This window comes from Nanorana parkeri, unplaced genomic scaffold (genome assembly GCF_000935625.1).
Source record: "Nanorana parkeri isolate BGI_ZX_2015 unplaced genomic scaffold, ASM93562v1 scaffold656, whole genome shotgun sequence".
NCBI classification, from domain to species: Eukaryota; Metazoa; Chordata; class Amphibia; order Anura; family Dicroglossidae; genus Nanorana; species Nanorana parkeri.
Window position 1 is genome coordinate 429,375 of NW_017306924.1, and position 22,748 is coordinate 452,122.

At 40.4% G+C, this 22,748-nt stretch overlaps 1 protein-coding gene and 1 long non-coding RNA gene across 4 annotated transcripts in view; both read right to left on the reverse strand.

Moving 5' to 3' along the window:
• Positions 1-2,029, reverse strand: part of LOC108792541 — a 29,564-nt gene extending 27,535 nt beyond the window's left edge. The window contains exon 1 of the long non-coding RNA XR_001941573.1: positions 2,019-2,029. This is a non-coding gene — a long non-coding RNA (uncharacterized LOC108792541). The remainder of the gene's footprint in view (positions 1-2,018) is intronic.
• The window catches only part of NLGN1 (neuroligin 1), a 636,903-nt gene that overhangs the window by 177,292 nt on the left and 436,863 nt on the right, over positions 1-22,748 (reverse strand). The window lies entirely within an intron of this gene.

Below are 22,748 nucleotides of genomic sequence, written 5' to 3' on the forward strand. Positions count from 1 at the left end.
AACCCCCCCCCCCCCCCCCCACACACACACACAACTGTATAGGTTGAACCTGTGTCTTTATTCAACCTCACCTACTATGTAATTACGCAACTATACTTCATCTTGGCATGTCAGGCCTGTTCACTGAGCTGTGCATGGCTGTGGCTCAGTGTACAGAAACAAACATTACTGACAGATAGAAAAAAGCTTTTATGGCACAAGAGACTTGCATAGTATCTTCTACTATATAACACCTGGCATCCAGCAATTGTTTTTTGAAGCTTTACCTCCATTTTAATTTAATTCTATTTAGAAAGCAGCCACACCCCAAGGAGGAAACCCTGTCCTCTACCAGCATGCTGCAGAGAAGGACCCTTGCTTTCTGTGTGGTAGCAGTGGCATCTCTGCAGAGGTCAATGCACCCTGCTGAGTCAGACATATAGCTCTGTAGTCAGCAAAGCTTGTAGTGTTCCCTGCTAATTAGAGAGCTCTACCTTTGATTCAGCAGAAGGGATGTCAGAGCTCTACAGAGAGACCTCTGCTACCATACACAGAGCAAGGATCCTTCTCTCTAGCATGCTAGGACACATGGTTTTCTACTCAGGCTGCTTTCTAAATAAAAAGAAAACTGTAAGACTTTTTTAATCACACCATGATTGCATGGGTCTGTGTAGACAATAGATGCAAGCCAAACATGTATGAAAACAAAGCATATAGTAATGCATGGTCAAGAGGAAATTAAGGCACTCTCATTACAGCTGTCAAATTATTATGGTGGAACTGTTTTGATGATAAATACATTTTACTTGTTATCTACTAATACTGCACGTGCATCAAGTAATTATGCAAAAACATATAAGAGGAAAAAAAAGTAATCACTGTGTGCTATAACCATGAATGGGGACATTTCTATTAATATTTAAGATAAAAGAGAAGTGAATGAATTAGCCAAACAAGAGCAGGGCCTTCTTTGGAATGCAGATCAGTCTAGGCACTTTTCCATTTGGACAGATTATAATAACAAAAAAGGAATACAGTATTTTAGCTCCCATCGCTGTGTGGAGAAAGCATATAAAGACAAAATTTCTGTGGCAGAGAGCCTATTGTCCCCTGAACTTCTGTATTATCAAATGTAATCTTTTATTAATGGGTAAGTCATGCTATTCAGATATTCATGTTATTCATTAAATCCTCTCGGGAAACCACAAAAAGTAGACTGCATTTAAGGGAAATGATAAAAATGCAGTATACGAAACCAAAAGGTTAGCTATACTGTTCATAAAAGTCTACAAAGAATAAGTGAATCAATTAATAAGCATAAAGGATTTTTCTACAAAAATCTCGTTTTTATATACAAAGTAATTTAAGGATAACGTTAAGCATAATGTAATAGACGAGAATACAAAGATAAAAGTATAGTAAAAGCAATAACATTGTAGAGATTATCATGACTTGAAAGCAGCAGATTAAAGTTTTGCAAATGTTTATTTTAAAGGATAGCTCAAAATGAGTGAAAAGAAACAGAGCGACTTCCGGTTCCGGCGCCTGATGAACTAGACGAGTGGCTCCGAGCTCCGTCCCGCCACCCGCCAAAGACATCACACCGGAACCTCGGCCGCCGGTCACCAACAGCTTGCCACCCGCTCCCCTGTCATGGACAGGTATCTGGAGCGCCAACTGAGAGCCTGCAGAGCCCTCCCAGGGAGTTTGATAGAAGGAGGGGAAGGATCCAAGATGGCCGCTGACGAGCTGCAGCATGAGGAGGACACAGGTATGGGAGAGAGTGAGTCGGACTCCCTGATGCATGATACCCCCCACATTGATTATAAGCTGATCGCTGCAGAAGTGACCAAACATCTTAAGGCTGATATGGCTAAAATTATTGCGGACACTCTACAGTTGCACTTGGGCAAGCTAAATGCGGCCATGGAAGCGCAAAATACACGCATCAATAGCATGGAACAACGCATTAGTAATGTGGAGGATGGCGCTGCTGAGTCGCATCGTGCATATGGTGACATGAACAAACGCATACACACCTTGCAAGATAAAGTGGACGATTTGGAAAATCGCTCCAGACGCAATAATCTGCGGGTCATTGGCATCCCGGAATCTGTGAAACCTGTTGATCTGAGTGCGTTTTGCGCCGCCGCTATACCCAAAGCCTTGGGCCTGTCCGCTGCATGCAAGGTTGAGAGGGCGCACAGGTTGGGATCCCCTAGAGATGACGCCAAACCGAGACCAGTGCTAGTATGCTACCTTGATTACTACGATAAACAGAATATTTTCCACACCTACCGCACTCAGCGCAACCTCGTGGTGGATGGCCTAAAGCTGTTACTATTCGCGGATTACTCTATGGAAACAACTAAATTGAGGAGATCATACCATGAGGTATGCCAATCGCTGGTTAGACACCGCATAAAATTCGCTTTACAATATCCAGCAGTGCTACGCTTCTCCACGGAGGATGGGAAAGCATGGTGCTTCACATCTGCAACACAAGTCCAAAAGTTCCTCGATTCCTGGGGGAATATCTCTTCTTCATCCTCGTTAAAAAGTCCTCCCCAGAAAAAGAAGGCCTGAGAGCCCGAGAGGGGGTCAGGCTTGGATATACTTACGGAGGGGATTGGTGATGTTGCGGCGCGGAGGTTCTGGGCCTGGATGCTGCTCTTCTGCAGGTACTTTACTGATACTTCGCTTTTTTGTTTTGATTTTTCTCTACTCCTTCGTTGTTCATCAAGTTTCACCAGGACTGATAGTTTTCGCCCTTTCTGGATGGCGGGATGGCGCGATATACAAGCTCATTGAATACTACTGCGCTAACGCAACCCCGTGAAGAACAGCCTCGCTCTCACGTGTGGTCAGCCTCCCTCTCACGTGTGGTCAGCCTCGCTCTCACGTGTGGTCAGCCTCGCTCTCACGTGTGGTCAGCCTCTTTCCGCTCGCATCAGGAAAAAAGGTAGTCACTTACAATGGACGTTTCTTTTTTTGTGTTCTTGTTGTTAGTACTTTGTCGCCAACACACTCATGGAGTCAATCTCCTGCATCTTCATCTCCTGCCCGGTGGATCACCCCTTAATTCTTATGCACATCACAGGGCACATCCACTTGTGCCACAGGGCCTCTTCAGGAGAGCTGGGACGTCCGCGAGAGCCCCCCCTTGTTGCCAACATTTGTCGCTAGTTATCGTTTAAACCCCACTGTGGTTGTTATGGGACCCACCCTGAACATTGTTTCCTGGAACGTTAAGGGGCTGAGATCTCCTAATAAACGACGCCAGATTTTACGTCATTTGCGAAAGTTGAAAGTGGACATCGCCCTTCTTCAGGTAACTCGCCTTAAAGAGACGGATATTTTACGCATGCGACAATCCTGGGTGGGCACGGCCATTGGTGCTCCAGCCGCAGGGAAATCTGCTGGGGTAATTACCCTTATCAACAAGTCATTGGCGCATTCATCACCTCCCACAGCTTTGACCAGGTCAACGGAAGATGATCTATGCTCTCTCTACAAGTGGGACCCCACCCACTACACCTTCTGGAATGTGTATGGCCCTAATGCGGAAAATAAGTCCTTTTTGGATCACCTTCTCTTACAAAGTTCGTCACTCCCGCCCGGAGATTTCAATGCTACACCATCCACGCCCGAGGACCGATCATGGGAAGTCCCACCTCGTATCGCAATCCCCAGGACTCTCGCTTGGCCACTTGGATTGACTCGATAGGCCGTACAGATACTTGGAGGCACCTCCACCCTCTGGAAAGAGACTTCACCCACTTTTCCTATGCCCACGGCTCGTTGTCACGTATAGACCTGTTCTTTGCATCCTCCTCCTTGTTGTCCAAACTGGAGTCTGTGATTATAGGGGATATGGTGATCTCAGATCACGCACCAGTGCTGCTTACTCTAAAAAATATTGGTATGCCTAGTCACCCCCTCATTTGGAGGTTCCCCAATTATTTGGCGAAAGATGAAGCTTTCCAGGCGGAGCTTCAACAATGGTGGAGTGACTACGCTGTTGATAATGCTGCTCATGTGTCTGACCCTGTATTGTTTTGGGAGACCGCAAAGGCGGTTTTGAGAGGACGTATACTGGCATATGCTACTGTGAAAAAAAGGCTGATCAGGAGAAGGTATGCAGAGGCGAGCACGGCTGCCAGGAGATCGTACCTTGACTACAAACATGATCCCTCCCTGACACATCTTGGTTGGCGGCCAAGCAGGCATGCGACCATTGGCTGCACCAACATGACCTAATACTTAGAAACCCGGCCGATCTGGCACGCTTCAAGTTTGGAAACAAGTCGGGCAAATTGTTAGCTAACCTGGCTCGTGGTGGGCGACCTAGCTCCCGCATCCTGCAACTAAAAGACGAGAAGGGAGTGGTCCACTCTGACCCTTCCACGGTAGGCGATATTTTCAGTGACTTCTACAGGAAACTGTATGGCCCGAGCAAGGTGACTTGCCCGCTGGTGCTCAATTTTTGGATTCTCTAAAACTACCTTCTTTGTCTGCTGAAGACCTCGAATGGTTGAATGGCGATATCACTATGCCAGAGATCCTGGAGGTCATTAAACACTCCCCCCTTTGCAAAGCTCCCGGCCCAGACGGTTATTCGGCGGAATTTTATCGACTACTAGCTACTGCCATAGCTCCTACGTTAGAAGCCCAGTACCAGGGCATAATGTCCCGCAAGATATATCCTCCCACTTTTAATGACGCTTATATCCGCTTACTGCCCAAGAAGGGCAAAGATCCTATGCAGGCTGGATCATATCGACCCATCTCCCTACTCAACTTAGATGCCAAAATGCTGTCCAAAATACTAGGCAATAGACTGGCAGCTGTGTTGCCAAAACTGATTTCTCCTGATCAGGTGGGGTTTGTTGCAGGCTGGTCGGCTGTGTCCAATATTCGCAAGATTCTCATGGTACTGGAAGACCACCGGCTGAACCTGCCTTCTTCGCATCCTATGGCTCTTTTATCATTGGATGTGGAGAAAGCTTTTGACAATGTTAATTGGCAGTGGTTGTCCATGGTTATGCAACGTATTGGATTCTCAGGTCCATTTTTGAGTTTTATTACTACTGTCTACACGTCCCCTCAAGCATGCATACTTACACAATCAGCTATGTCACGCCCATTCCCACTGCACAAGGGAACGAGGCAGGGATGCCCGTTGTCCCTTTTGCTCTTTAATATAGCTTTGGAACCGTTATCTAGATCCCTTTCATCCTCCCCGACATTCCGGGGGAGTCGCTTGGGGTCCCATGAGGTTAAACTGGCCCTATTTGCGGATGACATCATTCTGGTGTTGTCTGACCCTTCCACGCAGGTACCTGACGTGCTCAGACTCATAAGACACTATGGGTCATTCTCGGGACTAAAGATTAATTGCCACAAAAGTGAACTTTTGCTTTTGTCCCCTGGGGAATCCATCGACACCTCCCACTGGCCTCCTGAACTCTCCATTCACATCCAGAGACGAGCTATAACTTATTTAGGTATTCGTATATCCACCAGAGCCACAGATATATATCACTTAAATTATATCCCCTTGTTTCAGAAGATCATTCAAGAATTGCATAAATGGCGTGACCTTCCTCTCTCTATACTGGGCAGATGCCATTTGATCCGCATGATCAGCTTTGCAAGGCTGCTGTATCCTATGCAGACGTTCCCTATACTCATTAAACACAAAGATATTCACAAGTTGTATAAAGCATTTGCTACTTTCATATGGAGAGGAAAGCGCCCGCGCATAGCCATGCACAAGCTCCAACAACCCAAATCCTTACTAGGGGTGAATATCCCCGACATTAGACTTTATAATCTAGTGAGCGTCTTTAGACATGCCAGAGATTGGGTGCATGAGACTTCACACTTCACAGACCCGCGCTTAGATCAAGCTATGGTGCATCCTTGGTCTCTCTCAGGGGTTCTCCACACTCCGTGGAAAGCTCTTCCCGCACTCATCAAAACGAACATCCTTCTGCTGGACACCATAATTACATGGAGGGAGGTCAGGAAACTGTATGGGATCCTAAGGGTGGTCTCTCCTCTGATGCCGCTGGTGTCCTCCCCGGCATTTATTCCTGGCCGAGAATCAAGGGTTTTCTCATTTTGGAAATCAAGTGGTATCTGCACTTTACAGGACATAATATCACCCCAGGGTATGTGCAAACAGTTCAGGGAACTACAAACAGAAACAGAGCCTTACAGATTTGCATCATATAGTGCCTGTTATCCACCTCCAAGGTGCTTACAACAAAATACAACACTTTGGGAAAATTTGCACCATTGTGGGCTGCTCAAAGCACCAAAACGCATAAAAAAGGTGCATTTACCATTTCCAGCAGCGCACTGCACCATAAGGAAAGGTCTGCTGGGGTTCTATTCAGAATGTAACATATAGTATGAACGCGCCTTTATTGCTGACAATGTTTAGCAATTCACCAGAGTAAAATTACCACAGCAGTTATCAGCAGCATGCACTTTATTAACTATGCAACAACAAAAACATTTGTAGCTAAAAGTATCATCACAACAAGGAGGAGAAAAAACTTAAAGCAACCCTGCAATAAAAAAAATTTGTTATTACAAAGTGCCCTTGTAGAAGAAAGATAATACTTACCTCTTCTTCTGCCCAGGCAGGTAAAAGCTGAACACTGCTCCATTATTTAAAAAATCTTCGTATGAATTGTCTTTCTAAAACTGACACTTATGGGAGTATCGATCTGCCATGTCTCCCGGGTTCGCTCAATGGTTCCTCCTGCCAACTTCCACATCACTGCTATATGGAGTTTGCCTGAAAGAACCACCAAGCACAGCAAGGGACAAAGCAGATCAACACTACTAGAAGTGTCTGCTTCAGAAGACAATTTAGCAGGTGAATTACTTTACAATGAATCAGCATTTAGTGGCATGTGCAGCAGGAGATATAAGTATTCTCTTTCTACTTTACAGAGTTACTGATTAATTGCAAGTTTAATTTTTTTGACAGGATTGCTTTAAAGGTGAACTCAAGACAAAAAGCTAAATACACAGACGAAATTCAAATATGAGAGTAGACATGTAAGTCGGCAAAAACATTGTTTCACTTTGTTTCGGATTTGGGTTTCGGGTCAGAACGCCATTTGTTTCTCTTATTCAGATTTGGATCTTTCGGAATTTCGTTTTAGTTTTGGATGGGGTTTTCTGATTGGCCAGAAAACAGTCACATGTCTGATTTAATTTTATTTTGAACAAAATTCAGATGATCTGAAATTTCATCAAAAGAACATTTAGGGGTCTATTCACGAAGCTGCCGAAGGATCTAGCCGTAGCTTTGGCCGATCCTTCGGCTAGCTTCGGTTACGGGAGTCCATTGGTTAATTCGAACCGAGAGCCTGCTGTACGGGCTATTCACAAGTTTCTGTTCTGCTCGGTCCCTATGAGGGATATTCACTCACTGCTGTTTGGGATCTTTAAGAATAGCCCGAAAACGAAGCAAGCCGATGTACGGCTGATTTCAGCCGATGTACAGCTGAAATTAGCCGTACCAGCCTGAAGTGAATAGCCGAACAGTGTTCGGCTCACTTCACTTCAGATCGGTCATTCACTCGGCTGCCCTTGGCAGCTTCGTGAATAGACCCCTTAGATTCATTTGCATTTATCCTCTTTGGAATTCAGACATTCGGATGCATCCGAATGTCCGAATTCACAAAATGTGTCCGAATATGCATTCAGAACGAAATTAAATTGACATGTCTATATGAGAACTGGCCAAATTGTCTGCCCATCCAGTCCTTTAGGTTGCACAGCTCTTCCACACAGCACAACAGGGCAGGAGACCAGATGTTACCCTGCTACAGTTAAGTAATATTTACAGGTCTTGTCCTTTCCCCAAGCCTGTAAATGGACAGTGATAGAGAAGAATCAGACTGATCTCATCTCTCTGTCCTATCAGCATGCCCCTTGTTATATATGAGCAATGCAGCACACCTGATTGGCTCTTTGTACTGTTTCCTCTCATAAGCCAAGCTCAGCTGTACAGGGAATTGCATGGGCCGATAACAAGTACAATTCAGTTATTTACAGTGATTAAAATAAAAATAATGTATTGATATATTAATAAATACAGAGCTGCATTCTATTTGTGTCTTTTATCTCTGCCTATAATTAAGCTTCAAAGTAAATCTGTCACAAAGTGAACCTATAATGAGGACAGACATTTTATTAAGATCAGCATTTTTATAGCTGTGAAATTCTTTAATTTAGGGAGAAACTCCACTGATCAATTCATGGTAAATATCTGGAAATTAAAGCGTCACTTTTAGTATAGCTGTCACAAATGCGGGCAATTTATAATGAAGCCCCTATATAGATGTATATATGGGCTATGGCAGTAATCAATGTTCCTGCCTGTAAACAGTTAACTACCTCTCTTGTCCTGTGAGGCAGAGACTTGTGGGAATGGCAGTGCAGAGCAGATACTGTGATCTTGCAAAAAGGATCCTTGAGACAAATACCAGGAGGCTGTGCTTCAGAGAGGAGGGGGACTCTGGGCTGTGGCTGCTGAGCGCGCTCAGTCTGGGAGAACCCAGTGAGGAGGACAGATCTGTGTGATCCTGTTGGGGACTGGGACTGAGATTAACAAAGCTGTGTGGCTCCCGCTGACACAGAGGAGCACATAGGCTCCGTGCAAGCTGTTAGAGGAGAGACTTTGTTGGGAGTGCAGTGCCTGGAGGCATCCGATTGAGCGTTTCAGCGGGACCCAGTGACGCAGCTGCAGCGGGGATATCGCGGCCTGGTCGCACGGCCGATCCAGGGTTGTGAGTGATCCAGCAGGCCCAACTGAGGGGAGCCGGATGGTGGTGACCGAGACAGCTGCCCAGTACCCTGGATGAGTGGAGGCCTTACTCAAGAGACCCCCAGATGACTTCACCATCTTCAAAGGAGTCGGCTTGAGAGAAAGGGGTGCCCGTCTCTCGCTGATGGACATCATCTCTGCTACCTGACCCCTGATCTTGGGGTTGATGAGAGGCCTTTGACCATTGTGATACATTCACATTCATACCTGCAATACAGTACAGGCCCCAACGTTGGCTAGCCTAGGACCTTACTTCTGGCCAGTAGTTTAGAGAGTCAGAGACTGTTTGAGAGTAAGCCAGTAATGTTATATGCACAGATATATACCTATACATTCAGTTGGAGGACAATTGCTGAAGTAATTTGAGAAGTACATGTCCCAGAATATGTAGTAGATAGCTGCGGCTAGTGAGTGTCAGAGTGCCTTTGCCTATTGCTGAATGTCCTTCACTTAGTTATTGTGTTTATGGTTGCATTGTTCTATGCATATAAACTGATTATTTATTAAATCTGTTATCAAACTCTTTAAAGGTGTGTTGGTGTGCTGTCGATCCAATTTGGAAGGTACATTTGGTGTGGGGGATATAAATACCTGGGTTACTTTGGCGGCTCCTTCGGGGGTGAGCGCTACAATAATATGAAAACTTACCATAACTTTAACCTAATGTAACTTGTGTTTACAAATTCTTCTTGTTCCCCAATGAATACAGTACACGCTGCTTATAACGGAAACTCATTTGACTCTAGTGTATTTGCTAAAATTTTGCAGCAATTAGTGTTGTTTCATTATATGCACCTGGGATGTGGATAACAGGCCTATATGAATTACATTTCACAAGGCACTGTTTCTTTTCACTCATGTACAGGTCCCAAGATAAACTTTGTTAAAATCATAGGTAAAGAGCAGCAGTGCTTAGAAAGAGAGCTGGCCATTGGGAGGCACATACTTATTCATGCTGCAACATGACTAATTACTGATTTATTTATAACTGATTAATTTATTCTGAACTAACAGCATAACACCATCCATTTATGATGAAAAATTGATACAGGTTCCTTATTGTATCTGTTTAACAAATTCCATGTAGTGTAATACAGCTTATGAGTTATTTAAAAGCAACTCCAAGAGTAATGGCTGCTGAACTATGATGGTGTGGCGGTTTTAGGCCAGTGGATCAGTTGTCTATTAGCAAGTATTTTTTTTTTTTAAATGTGTATCATCTGGCAGATTAAGTGCTGCCTACCAGAACTAATTCATTCATCTCTACCGTCTAGCCCAATCAATCGAAAACGCACAGATTTTCTATAAATTTTTTGGGTGGTATAAGGCCTACTTTGGCATCCACATGGTTAAAAACAAATTCTTAATACAACACATGGCATTACTAAAAATTAAATACTTCACAATTAGATTTTTTAATCCTACATTTGGTCCCTAGCACACAACCTGTGCATAACTGTTCAGAGGCATTGTATGTCCTAATAGTTAGGCCATATAAGCATTACACAACCAAATGTTATGTCCTACAATAGACACGAAAGCATAACTAGTCTTTACTAACCATGTAAATGTTATCAGAACCAGCAGTAGAGGCACCTAGGATAATCGATTTCCCAGTCAGCAAGAAAGTGTGGCATATCATTTTTGTATAAAGTTATTTTTATTATGTTTTTACTACAACAATCAAGCTTTTTTTCATAATGCATAATAAATAAGGCTAAAATCGCTAAATACAGTATATGCTTATGGCCTAATAGAAGGTCCTGTCAGTGCAGAGTAACCAATCGGCTCAATGTCCAGTGAATTCAATGAGAATTCGAAAAATCCATAAATTATATAAAAAGAACTGTAAACTCCAGAATAATAATCACATTTTTTGTGTGACATTGCTAGTAAATCCATTAAAAATATCTAAATTTGTATAAGTCATAAAAGTGTTGTAACTGAAACCTTCAAAAATACACTGCACAGTTAGTATTCTACTTTTAGTCACCAAATGAACCAACCATTGACAACATACAGCCAATACTAAATGAACCACAAAGAGAGGCAATGGAAACTGAAGGGTTAAAAAATATGTTGGTTTGTGGGTTCTCTATGTGATATTGCTCATTACGCAGCTAAGCTGAGCTGGAGTGTTAAAACCAACCATACAGCAATGCTATAATAATTTGCTAGTTGCATTCCTTTATATATTTGCCTTATAATGCGATTTCATTCAGTTAAGATGCTAGAGATTGTTCAAACCCTAGGACAGGACTCTGCCAAAGGATTTATATTCTAAGTTAATTTACTGCTCAGACTTGCAGTTCTTAGTGGCATCACAAGTAGAAAGAAATGGTATATGACTATATAGGAGTATACAGGTACATACGTCACAAACAACCACAACCATGACTGCACAAAAAAGACCCACCATCAGTGCAATACAATCCCAGATTAGTGTTGGCTCAACATTGTTGCCACACAATAGCAATTTACGGGTCTATTCACTAAGCTGCAGTAGGCAGCCGACTGAATGACCGACCTGAAGTGAAGTGAGCCGAACACCGTTCGGCTATTTACTTCAGGCTGGTACGGCTGTCTGGAGATCAGCGCCCGGGAGAGTTGGGCTGTCTGGAGATCAGTGTCCCTGGTTAGCTGGTAACCAGGGACGCTGATCTCTCTGCAAGTGACCGGAGCCAGCCGTAACATCACGGCTGGCTCCGCCCAGCTGTCAGAAGCAGGCTGTCGGCCAGCCAAAGCCCGGCCGCTCGGCCAGCTTCAGCTTTCACCTCGGCTCAGTCGACCCGAAGCATATGCCTTCGGCTTGACTGAGCCACTCGGCCGACTTCGAGAGCTGCACGTGCTATAGTGAATAGCCTGTAAAGCAGTCCTTCGGTTCTACTGAACTGAAGGGCTCCGGCGCCCAAAGCTAGCCGAAGGAGTAGCCAGAGCTACGGCTGATCCTTCGGCTAGCTTTGTGAATAACCCTGCTAGTGTCCAACCTGCATCCCAAAGGCTGCATGTGGCCTTTTTGGACTTACTGTGTGGCCCCTGGACGACAGAAACCAGTGCTTTTCTTACCTATATGGTTATTCAGGGACTGTGAATGATAATAGTTTCCACAACACACACATCCTTCAAACACTCTCACACCAAAGGCACATTCAACATTCAGCTGTTGATTGCAGACTTGTAGCTATGCAAATCAAAATAAGGAAGTTCCAATAAGACTGTCAATACCTTTCACCTATGTACATAGAATTCAAAATAACCCACTTTCCTAAAATGCCCATGTAGAGTAAAACTTATTAAACCTCATGTTATTGATGTGGTTTCTTTACTCCTCATGCACCCAAAAAAAAAGACAATTTATTCTCCTCTTTTGCCCAGGCATGTTTTTATACTGAACGATTATACCTTCAGATAATAAATGGAATTCCTCAACAATACATCCAGGGGACTCTTACACATCTATTGAAAAGCATCATTACTGCTACTCTGAAAGCAATTTATATTTCTTCTGAACTCGACAAAACCTCCGGCGTATATATTCATAGTGTTGTGGTACATTATTCAAAGTGACCAATGCAGGTGGATATTTTAAGAACAAGAAGAAATATGTGTACACAAAATTGCACAAGGACAGATTGTGACTTAGTGATAGTTGGTTTGTTCTCAATTGAAAAGAGGAAAAACACACACACACACACACACACACACACAAACAGCTAAAACAAGAGTAAAGGCATATTTGAATTGAATGATAACTGAAAGCTGTGACTTATATTAGTAAAGAAAAAGAACAGTAGGATATACTAGCATTCCAAAGTGGAACTTTATGGAATGTGTTTAAAGATATTTATTTATTTAGCTACCCAATTGTGACAAATATATTCTTGAATTTCACATTTAAAAAGAGATGTTGCATATTACTAAATTTCTACTTATTGTCAAAATAAGTGTTGTTTGGACTAATTTCAAATTTTTATAACAAAAAAGGGCATTTTTCAAATTACACAATGCAGTGAATATGAGGGGGCAGATTTACTAAAGGAATAGAACATGTTTACTTAGGAAAGTTAATGTTCACTTAGCTTAGTGAAAAAGATAAAGCTGTGTTTACTGCAATCATCCAATCAAGTAAAAACCCCTGTTTTTTAATATATATTAATTTGTAATTTTCCTTGAAAATGGTTGGGTGTTCAGCGTTACAATGCTTTATATTATTCAAAAGTTAAGCCTAGTAGACATGTGCACCAGCAAAAAAATTGTTTCACTTCGTTTTGATTTGGATTTTGCTTTATTTCATTTTTCGGAATTCGGGTCCGAAAGTTAGTTCGTTTCGGCATTCGGACGAAATTCGTTAGTGGAAATCCGTACGAAATTTTGTTTCGTTTTCATTTCCTTGTCGTTTCGTTCGTTGCAGCAAAGTGACATTTAAGAGGGAAAAAAAGTTTTTTTGTTCTCAAATGTCACTTTGTTGCAACAAAATTTTGTCCAAAAAACTAAAGTTCGCCCAAAAAAACGAATCGGAAATTCAGATTCGTTTGCATTCATTATATCTGTAATTCGGATACATCTGAATCTCCGAATTTCCGAAATTTCGTCCAAATTTCGATTCGGAATGAAACAAATCCCACGTCTAAAGCCTAGGACTTTACTTCAATAACTGATATACAAAAATCACTTTTGTTACTATTCAACTAATGTTTTAGTGCACTAAATTATTGATTAAAACATAAGTAAACTGAAAGTAAACCTTGAGAATTTTTAATATGCTATACCCATATTACCAAATTTTTTAGCATTTAGTGATCCTTTTATCACTCTTTTCACTCAAGATTCATATGACATTCACCCATTTCCCTCATTTTATGCTTAAACATTGTGTGAATAGGGGAAAAAATTGTATACACCTTGGGTCAAAGCATTGATATAAACATGTTGGAAACCTGACTAGTGTTTAGCTCCACCTAGTGCAGGATAATGGCTATTCAGGTTTGTGCTTAATGGAGCACTTGGAATGAAGTTCTAATCATAGCTAAGGACTTTACAAGTAACCAGTATAATGAAGTGAACTACGCCAAATAGTTAAGTACATATGTGAGTGTTTGGTATTTATTAAAACATTATAATTACAAATGGAGCAATACTCCCATCACTTTTCTGTAGTGATCCCATTCCACTATCATCAACTATTAGGCATGTATCTGCTTTTTCTAAGACAACCTAATATTAATAAAAACAAAGGCCAACCGGTGGCACACCAGTTCTTCCCATGGTTTTGTTTCTGGGTTGAGAAAATGAGTGGCCTTCAACATGGAGACAGCATTCACAGCAGTTCAGTTGAACTGAACATAGCCACAGTGCTAATAACAACACCATGTGGTTGACTTACTAAAGAGACATAGCCTGTTCACTTTGCAAGGAATTTGCACGTCGCAGGTAAAGTTTGCCCTTAGCTTGGTAAATGTAGTGACATTTTACTTTGCCAAGAATACCCAATCTTGTGCAAGGAAAGGGGAAAAAAACAGTATTTCTGTTTGCACATGATTGGGTAATGGAAGTCAGCAGAGCTTCCCCTCACTAAACTTAGGGAAAACTAAAATTCCCTTGCAAAGTGAACAGCTTAGTTGCCTTTGGTAAATCAACCCCACATCTTTTAACATACTCATAGGAGGTAAATGCCAAGCTACAGCTTCCCCCGATTAACAGAGGCTATGTTATCTAATTTAAGCACTGAATTAGATAAACAAGAAAAAATGGGGCCCTCCATGACTAGAGTGTCACTGGGTGTCCATGCAACCCCTATTCAAATCTGCCACTGGCCCCAGCCAAATTCCCCTAATTCTCTCACTTACTACCTACACATAAATGTGGGGTAAAATGTGACTTAGACCTAAGGATTCAGAAAATCAGGGCACTTGGAAGATATGTATTTCTACTTTTAGAATGAAATACATTTCTTGTATCCTTCTGTCCAGCTATGAGAAGTTTTGGGAAAAATCATGTCAATACATTTCTTTCGGAAGGAAAAATTATTTCAGTTTTTTAATGGAAGTAAATGCTTATTATCGGAAACATAAAAGATCAATTAGAAGCAGAATACAGAGAGGTGAAAAAATTAATAACAACGTAATGTGCAGGAGGTAGAAAAATGGAATTTATTATATAAAATGGGAAATTATACAGCAATGGTAGCTGAATTTCATAATAATAAAAGTCAATTAGAAGAATCAGTAGCAAAATGAGATGAGAACACGTGCAAAGAAAATGCAATTAAAATATTAAGTTGCTGTACATTTTTCACAAAAAAATAAAGAGTGTTTCTCTGAAAGATTTATTAAAGTTCTTATGTATATTTTATAAAGCTTTACCAAAGCTGATGTAGTCAGGCCATCCAAATGAAAAATCATGAATATGAATAACTGGACTTCCTAGGGCTGTCAGACAAACCTTTAAATAAACCAGCCAGTATAAGATGATGGATGTTGCTGTTGCTTCAAGGATAAGGATGAGAGGCCTAAAGAATGTACCTTCAAACATGTCAGCACTAGCAACTCCCATATTCCTATCCTGACAGGGTTCTTTCAAAATACACATACACAGGTTGATTTCAGGATTCAGACTTCATCTGGCAATAACTGTCCTGTTTTACTGTGCTCAACTCTACCCCAACTAAGCCCTGAACCTCACTTAACAATCTAACACCAGAACCTCAGTGGCCTGTAGAAACTCTGCAATTCTACTGTTAACTGGTGGGTTGCTTACCCCCATGCGGGAACAGGGCCAAGCCCTAAGTTGGGTGCAGTAGAGGCCCTGATTACAGCATGCACCAGGAATCCAGCAGGCCTCCATGTGTACAAATATTGTGTACATAATGATTAACACTTTAAGCAACCTGCAGTTTAGTATTGTTCATCTATGCCCTTATCATGACTTGGCAGGTGTAATTTAAGGTTACGGATTTAAATGCAAACTGTTATAAAAAGGACCTTTGGAAATTGTATATATAAACAACGAAATGTAAAGGCTTGACCTAGGAACTGACAATTATGTGTCCTAATTTGTAAAGCTAGCTTAACATACCCACACATCCTTCAGTTATCGTTCCTCTTGCAATGGATAAACTAACCTTTTATTATTTACTGAGGTCATTGTCATGCAGTAAATGACAGTACCTCAACATTCCTCTTCCATAGATGTAACCATATAATTGAATCCACAACAGAGCTGTTTTCTAGACAAAACAATTATTGGTCTATGTATTTGTTGTCAGGATAAAGCTAACAAAAAAACCACTGGGATTATCTTCTGTTGTTCATTACACACACATTGCAATTAGACTGAGACCACAATGAAGTCAATTATTTTACAATCAATGCTGATCGCTAGCCCCCCACAAATTTGCTTGCAGAGAAATATAAACAGCTTGTGTAGATAATATACATGACATTTTCATTAGAGCATTTACACTCACTGCTGTTGCACTTGGCAACACGCAGGGATTTCTATTTGAAATTCCAATTCATTTACTGCATCCAAATAATATGTTTTTATACATACTTTTAAATGAAGCACAAAACATTGTATTTACAGGAATGTGTATGTTATCATGCAGTGATCATTTGCATGAATAGATGAAAAGTTAAAGATAATGTCCAGAAAACTACTCAAAATGTTGCCATGAGATGCATACAGTGTACACAGCCATTGCTACAGTTTACATAGCCTTTGCTGCAGTGTACCAATCCACCCACTCTCTTTTGTCATTAATCATGTGAACTGGGAAGCCCCTTTTCAGACCTTCAGACAGAATTGTCTCACATTTTACCTAAAATTCCAGCATACTGTATCACCCCCATTTGTCCCTGAAATGCCTGCAACCCAGGTGACACCTCCACCCTCACTACTGCAGAGTTCAATCAACAAAACTGAAACAGGCCTAGCACTGTATACACTTATCTGCCAATCAGAAGCATCTGAGATCAGCAAATAAACTTGGACTTATACCCTCACCAAAGCCAGCACTGGCGGTGGTCTCTCACAAAAAAGCCTTATGTATTATAATGTCAATACCAAAATGCTTTTCACAGGTACCAGTCACATTCAAACCTGCTTTGAAGGTCTGAACTGACTGGTGTTTCAACAAGCAGAGAGATAGGAAGTCCAATCTTCAGGAACCTAACATATCAATCCCACAAGGAAGGAACAACCTTAATATGCAGGATTAGAGGGAAGTCAAATTAAGGAAAATTGTGTGGGCTTTCAGACATTAGCACATCTACAGTGTTTTCTTGGTGGCCTAAGCAGTTCACTGATTGGTTTCCCTTGATGTTTAAAATAAATATTTAAGAGAACAATACCACCCCAAAATGGGCTGGGGGAACTTTGTATGGTATTTTGAGTGCCCAGTTATCCCAGGAGGCAGCAGTGAAGTTCAGACATATCACCCACAGCTCCCAAAAGCATTGGAAGCTAGGATCAAGATTTTAAAAAAAATTTTTGTTTGAAAATCTTTTTTTGTGATATCAGGAGTATACTGATATCACATGATGTTGGACACATGATGTTTTTGTGCAATACTTGCTGTCTTATATTTATTTGAGTACATGCTCTCTTGTTGATTGATCACTTGTAGAATTATTACACAAGATGTCTGCTATTGTCATTTTCCATAAATGTCAGTGTTAGACCAACCAAGGAATTGATTATTCGGGACTATTGATAGCGAGTTGAAGCAGTAACATTTAAAGACGTCCAAGCCTTTCTACAATTATATGAACACTTGGTTTAGAACTGTCTGTATGTGCAGCACCCTGACCATTCCATGTCACAAGCAGTCAATGCTATTACAAAATGAACAACTTAAATGACTTTCAATTGCATGCTTAAATGAGAATTAGAAAATCAAATGAGTAGGTGCTGGTATGACTCAGGGTACATCCAAAATAATGAAATAAATTGGTACTTTTTTATTATATAGTAAAAATAAAAACCCCAGTGGTGATTAAATACCATCAAAAGAAAGCTCTATCTGTTCCCCAAAAATGGTATAAAATTAATTGCTGTACAGCGTTGCATGACAGAATTAATGTCAGTCAAAATACTGCAGCGCTGAATACTGCAAAACACCCCGGTCAGCAAGTGGTTAAGGTGACAGAAAGTCCTTGTAATTATCAGTATTTAAATGTAATGCTATACACACAGCATACGAATCTGAAAGTACTGAGTTGAACTAAAATGATTATATTTTATTAATATTAATATAAATTTTGTATGTGTATATTGATAATAAAATAGTCTTCATCTTAAATCTGTCGACCCATAATGATGAGTATACATCATATATGTAGGAAGAACACATTTGTCTATTTAACAGATACCACAAAAAGTGGCACACATTTTGGCCAGATTACGATCTATTCTATGCAAGTAGGATCAGCATAGTAATGGTTACTGTATGTCCTCAGGTCTTGCAACCCAGACTTTCAGTACAATGGTTGTATGTAAACCTAAAACCTTTTTTTCAGTATGTTTAGCATCATGCCACACTGCAGTGGCGTAACAACCGGGGGTGCAGCAGGGGCGCGGGCCCCGGGCGAAAAGTGAAGGGGGGGGCGCCGGCCGAAAATGTCACTTTCGGCTAAATGCCGAAAGTGACATTTTCCTGCAACTGTATACAGTTTTCTTTAGAAAATCAGTTTTTATTAAACTGTTGCAAAGTATCTTACCTGGAGATCCTGTCGGCAACAGCACTTCCTGTTGCAGGCTGACAATGCTATTCCATGGCCCCAAAATGTAAAAGAGCATTTCAGCCTATCATGCAAGCTCCTTCAATTGGGCATTGGGCCTATCTGATAGACTTAATAGGCAGCCCAATGGCCAACTGGAGATGCAAACATGGCAGACTGACAGAGTTGTTGCTAATTATGAGTAAGTGGCTTAGTAGTGAATAACAATTAGAACCACAGCTGCATGCTCTGTGTGAGCTAATGTTTCACTCGGAATCTTTTTTAACATTGATGAATATTTATTTATATCTGCCTAGGTAATGGGATATGTATGTATTTGTAACTATGTGACACGGAGAACCTACACATTTACACACACACACACACACACACACACACACACACACACACACACACACACACAAATGGATACAAGGCCTACTATACTGTTATAAAAATATTAGGCTACAGTATTAATAATCATTTAATTGCCCTGTATCCTCTGTAGGTTCTGAAGGGCTTTCAGTCAGTAATCCATGGTGCTAAATTACCAAATGGATATAGGATGTTCACTTTGCAAGGTAAATATTGACTTTGCTTGGTGAGTGAGGTGAACCTGTGTTCAATCATCTGGAAGCAAGAAACTATGTTTCTGGATATTTACTGTTAACTTTATTTTACTGTATTCACAAAAAATATGCAGAGCCAATTTGCTCCAGTAACATATCTGGATGGGAAGGTTCCTGTTGGCAGGTGTTTGAGGACTACTCCCACCTTTTATTCTGTATAACACGGTCTGTGATTTAAAGGATCCTAGAGCATTATATCTGCCAGACTGTATCTTCCCCACTGCTTAGACCTGGCAGGGGACACTATAGCTCTCACACTCTGGCTCTAAGACCAAGAGCTGACTGGTAATGTAACCTCTGACCACTCAACTCTTGGTGTCTTCTTCCTGCAGAAAGAAGTGACTATTAGTCACTGTCCCCTGCAGGAATTTATTTCCCCCTCTCTGTTCCTCCAGCTCTTACTGGTAGGACAGACAGTGGAGGGGGCATGCACAGTTGGCTTTGGCTCTAGAGAGACAATGCCAACTGTCACTTAGGCAGCTGAGGTGGATAATGAAAATATTGTCAAGATCCTTCCTGGTTGTGGTGTGTCTCTGCACTGTCAGCAGATAGTAGGCATCAGCCTATCTGCTGACTTTGGTTCACAGGAGTGACATGTAAATGTGACTCATGTGACCCAAAAAAGAAGCAAAGTCAAAAAGTGTTGATTTTACTGCTCTTTTAAGCTAAGTAAGCAATGTGAACACTCTCTATTAGTAAATCAAGCCTGATGTATATCCCTGGATGTAAGCCTTTTAAGTCCACAGTGCAGTTAAAGCAAGTAAAATAACCATTTATGCACTATATACTCTGTACCCTGTTTATCCAAGAAACAGAAGAGACTACATTCTCCGCGGGTTCCTTCTTCCCCTTTTTTTTACCTCACTAACAGTTCAAGCTAAAGCTCTTTTTCATATGTGGATAACTAAAATGACTAATGCTGACTAATGCAGACACAACTTCATGAAACAGTGGGATAATATTTTCCACTAATTGCTTGGGCCATAGAAGTAGTTTTTCAAATTTGTAGTCCTCCTGCTAAACAATGCCTGTCACATTTCAAATCATAGCAATAATAAAAAAATATTTCTATAGCAGGTTACCTTTAAATGATGATTTAACCTCTCCAGATTTTGCTTTGCATAGCTTCCTTAGCTTACTGGTAGCAGCCCAGACTGTACTTTACACAATACATGCTAGCTGCAGATGATTTGTATTATATTTTTTCAGTACTGTTTTCAAAACATAATGTCTGCCTTATGGATATGGGTGCAGTAATAATAGTTCTGCCTTTAAACTATTCAAAACAGTTTATTACTACTGATGAACAAAGCAACTAATATAAAAAAAGAAAAACTCATATCAGCTCAGAATTTAAAGGTTTAAAATTGACATTCAGCATGAAATGAAAACCAATATTGTGTGGGCAAGAGATTACCAAGGGAATGGACTACCAGACACCATTTTAAATTAAAGTTGTATGTTTACTGTAGGATAACCAGCTATAAAAATAAAGCATGAACTTTTAATTCCATTAACGCGGAATGTGTGCCATGGACTCCAAGGCAAAATTAAATTGAATAATTCAAGCTTTGATATCTTCCATCTAATGTGTATTATTCAAAAAAGTGCAGTTCACTAAATCTACATAGTTCAATGCCAGTACATACAGATACTTTCTTAATTACTGAAGGCACATGAAATACAAAAAGAAATGTATAAGAGGCATCCAGTCCTTAATTTGAGTTTGACCTGTAATACACAATTATTTTAAAGCCAAAAAACATCTAGCATCCCTAATCCTTAATGTGACCGTAACATTTAACACTACCCTAAAATGTATTCAAAGCCCTAAAACTAAACCTAACACACACATTAACATGTAACCTTAACTGTTAATCTAAGCCTCAAAATGTACACCTACCACTTAACTTGTTCTGCAAACTTAGCATATGTCTCAGTTCTTGACCTAACATTTACAGCTAACATAAACCCTAAAACCTTACTTCTAACTTAAATACAGTTAAAATGCACAAACCTTAACCCCTGACTGTAACATTAACATCAGCCAAACCCCTAATGCTATCTTAGCAACTAAAGTACCATACTTACCTTAACAGTTGCCTAAAGTATTGGTGCCCAGATCTTCCAATCCTGCTCCAAGATGTTATAGCACTAAGATATTGAAGGCACTGACTGAAATATGCCACTGACCTTTTATACAGGAATTAAGCTAAACCCAATGATGGTGGTCAGAAAGTACCTATAGGACCATCAACAATAGCTTTCATTATCACTGCACTTAGCATATACAGCAGTTAAATTTGACAGATAAAAAGCTTATCATACAACCACCCTGGGTAGATCATTTATATGGCATTAATACAATGTTGCATCTTGTTTAGCCATTTTTATAAAAAACATTCTTAAAAAGCATTTTACACATTGTAAATGAAATCCTTACAAGCAAAACCACCAAAATAAAACATAGTTTGCTCTTAGAAGAAAAAAAAAACATTGTTACATTTCTCAGTATTTGAAGACCTACAGAATACACTTTAACCTACTGCTTTGTTGTATGGTTTGATAGTTCCAAAAGGAAAAAGCAAACATCAGCTTATAGATTGTAAGTTGCAGCTACATAAATTCCAATGCATTTTGTTTTGATAAATGCCTATTTTGCTCATAAACTGAAGAGCTAGTGCATTTGGCAATATATAGAACATTTTGAAAACTAAGTGCTTGGAAAAATCTAATGTTTCCAAGCAACATGGCCATTGGTATAAAGTCCATTTATATTGCCTTTTGTATAATAATAATGTGCATATTTTGTATATGAAGTGTTATTAAATATTGTATAAGGTACATATATTTTATAATGCTTGAAATCACATTCATTGCATTAAAGTTAGAAATTAACAACTAAGTTATTTTTAGAGATTAAAAGCTTAACAGGCTGAAATAGAAGTTGGTGATGGAAGGATTCAGTATAGTTTCTAAGCTGTTATTTTGACTCTTGTAGCAAACCAGTAGCAACCTTGTTCTACATTAGGGATGTACAACTGGATTATGGATTACTATTATGAAGTCAAATAAAAATGGCAAACTTGAAACCCCAAGAACAAATGGACTGAACTTCACTGTTCTAAAGATTAATCACATTCAAACCTCATCATAGTGGAATACAAGGATTGATTTTAAGTACTGAAATGATTGCTTTAACAGTTTTCTCTTAGTTGCACTGCAAAGTCGTGACTGTTGAGCCTGCAAGTGAAGTCCACTTAATGCAGCTTCCTGGGGTGGCAATGATGCTACATGTCTACTGCTCTAGACCATTGTTTGCACTCTCATCTAGGCTGTGTCTGTTTGCACTACAATGAGATAGGAAGATGTTGTAGGTAGTATTGCTATCAGCATTTTCACTGCTAATTCGCAAACTTGCAGTTGGTCAAACCTTGCCATTGCTTTCTGGTTTGACAGCACTGACTCCATTGCTGAAACTCTCAGGGAAAGTAAAGGCGGTTTTTGTTTACTTTTATTAGGCTTGTGCATCACATAGTAACTGGATGTAGGACTTATGTAGAGTGT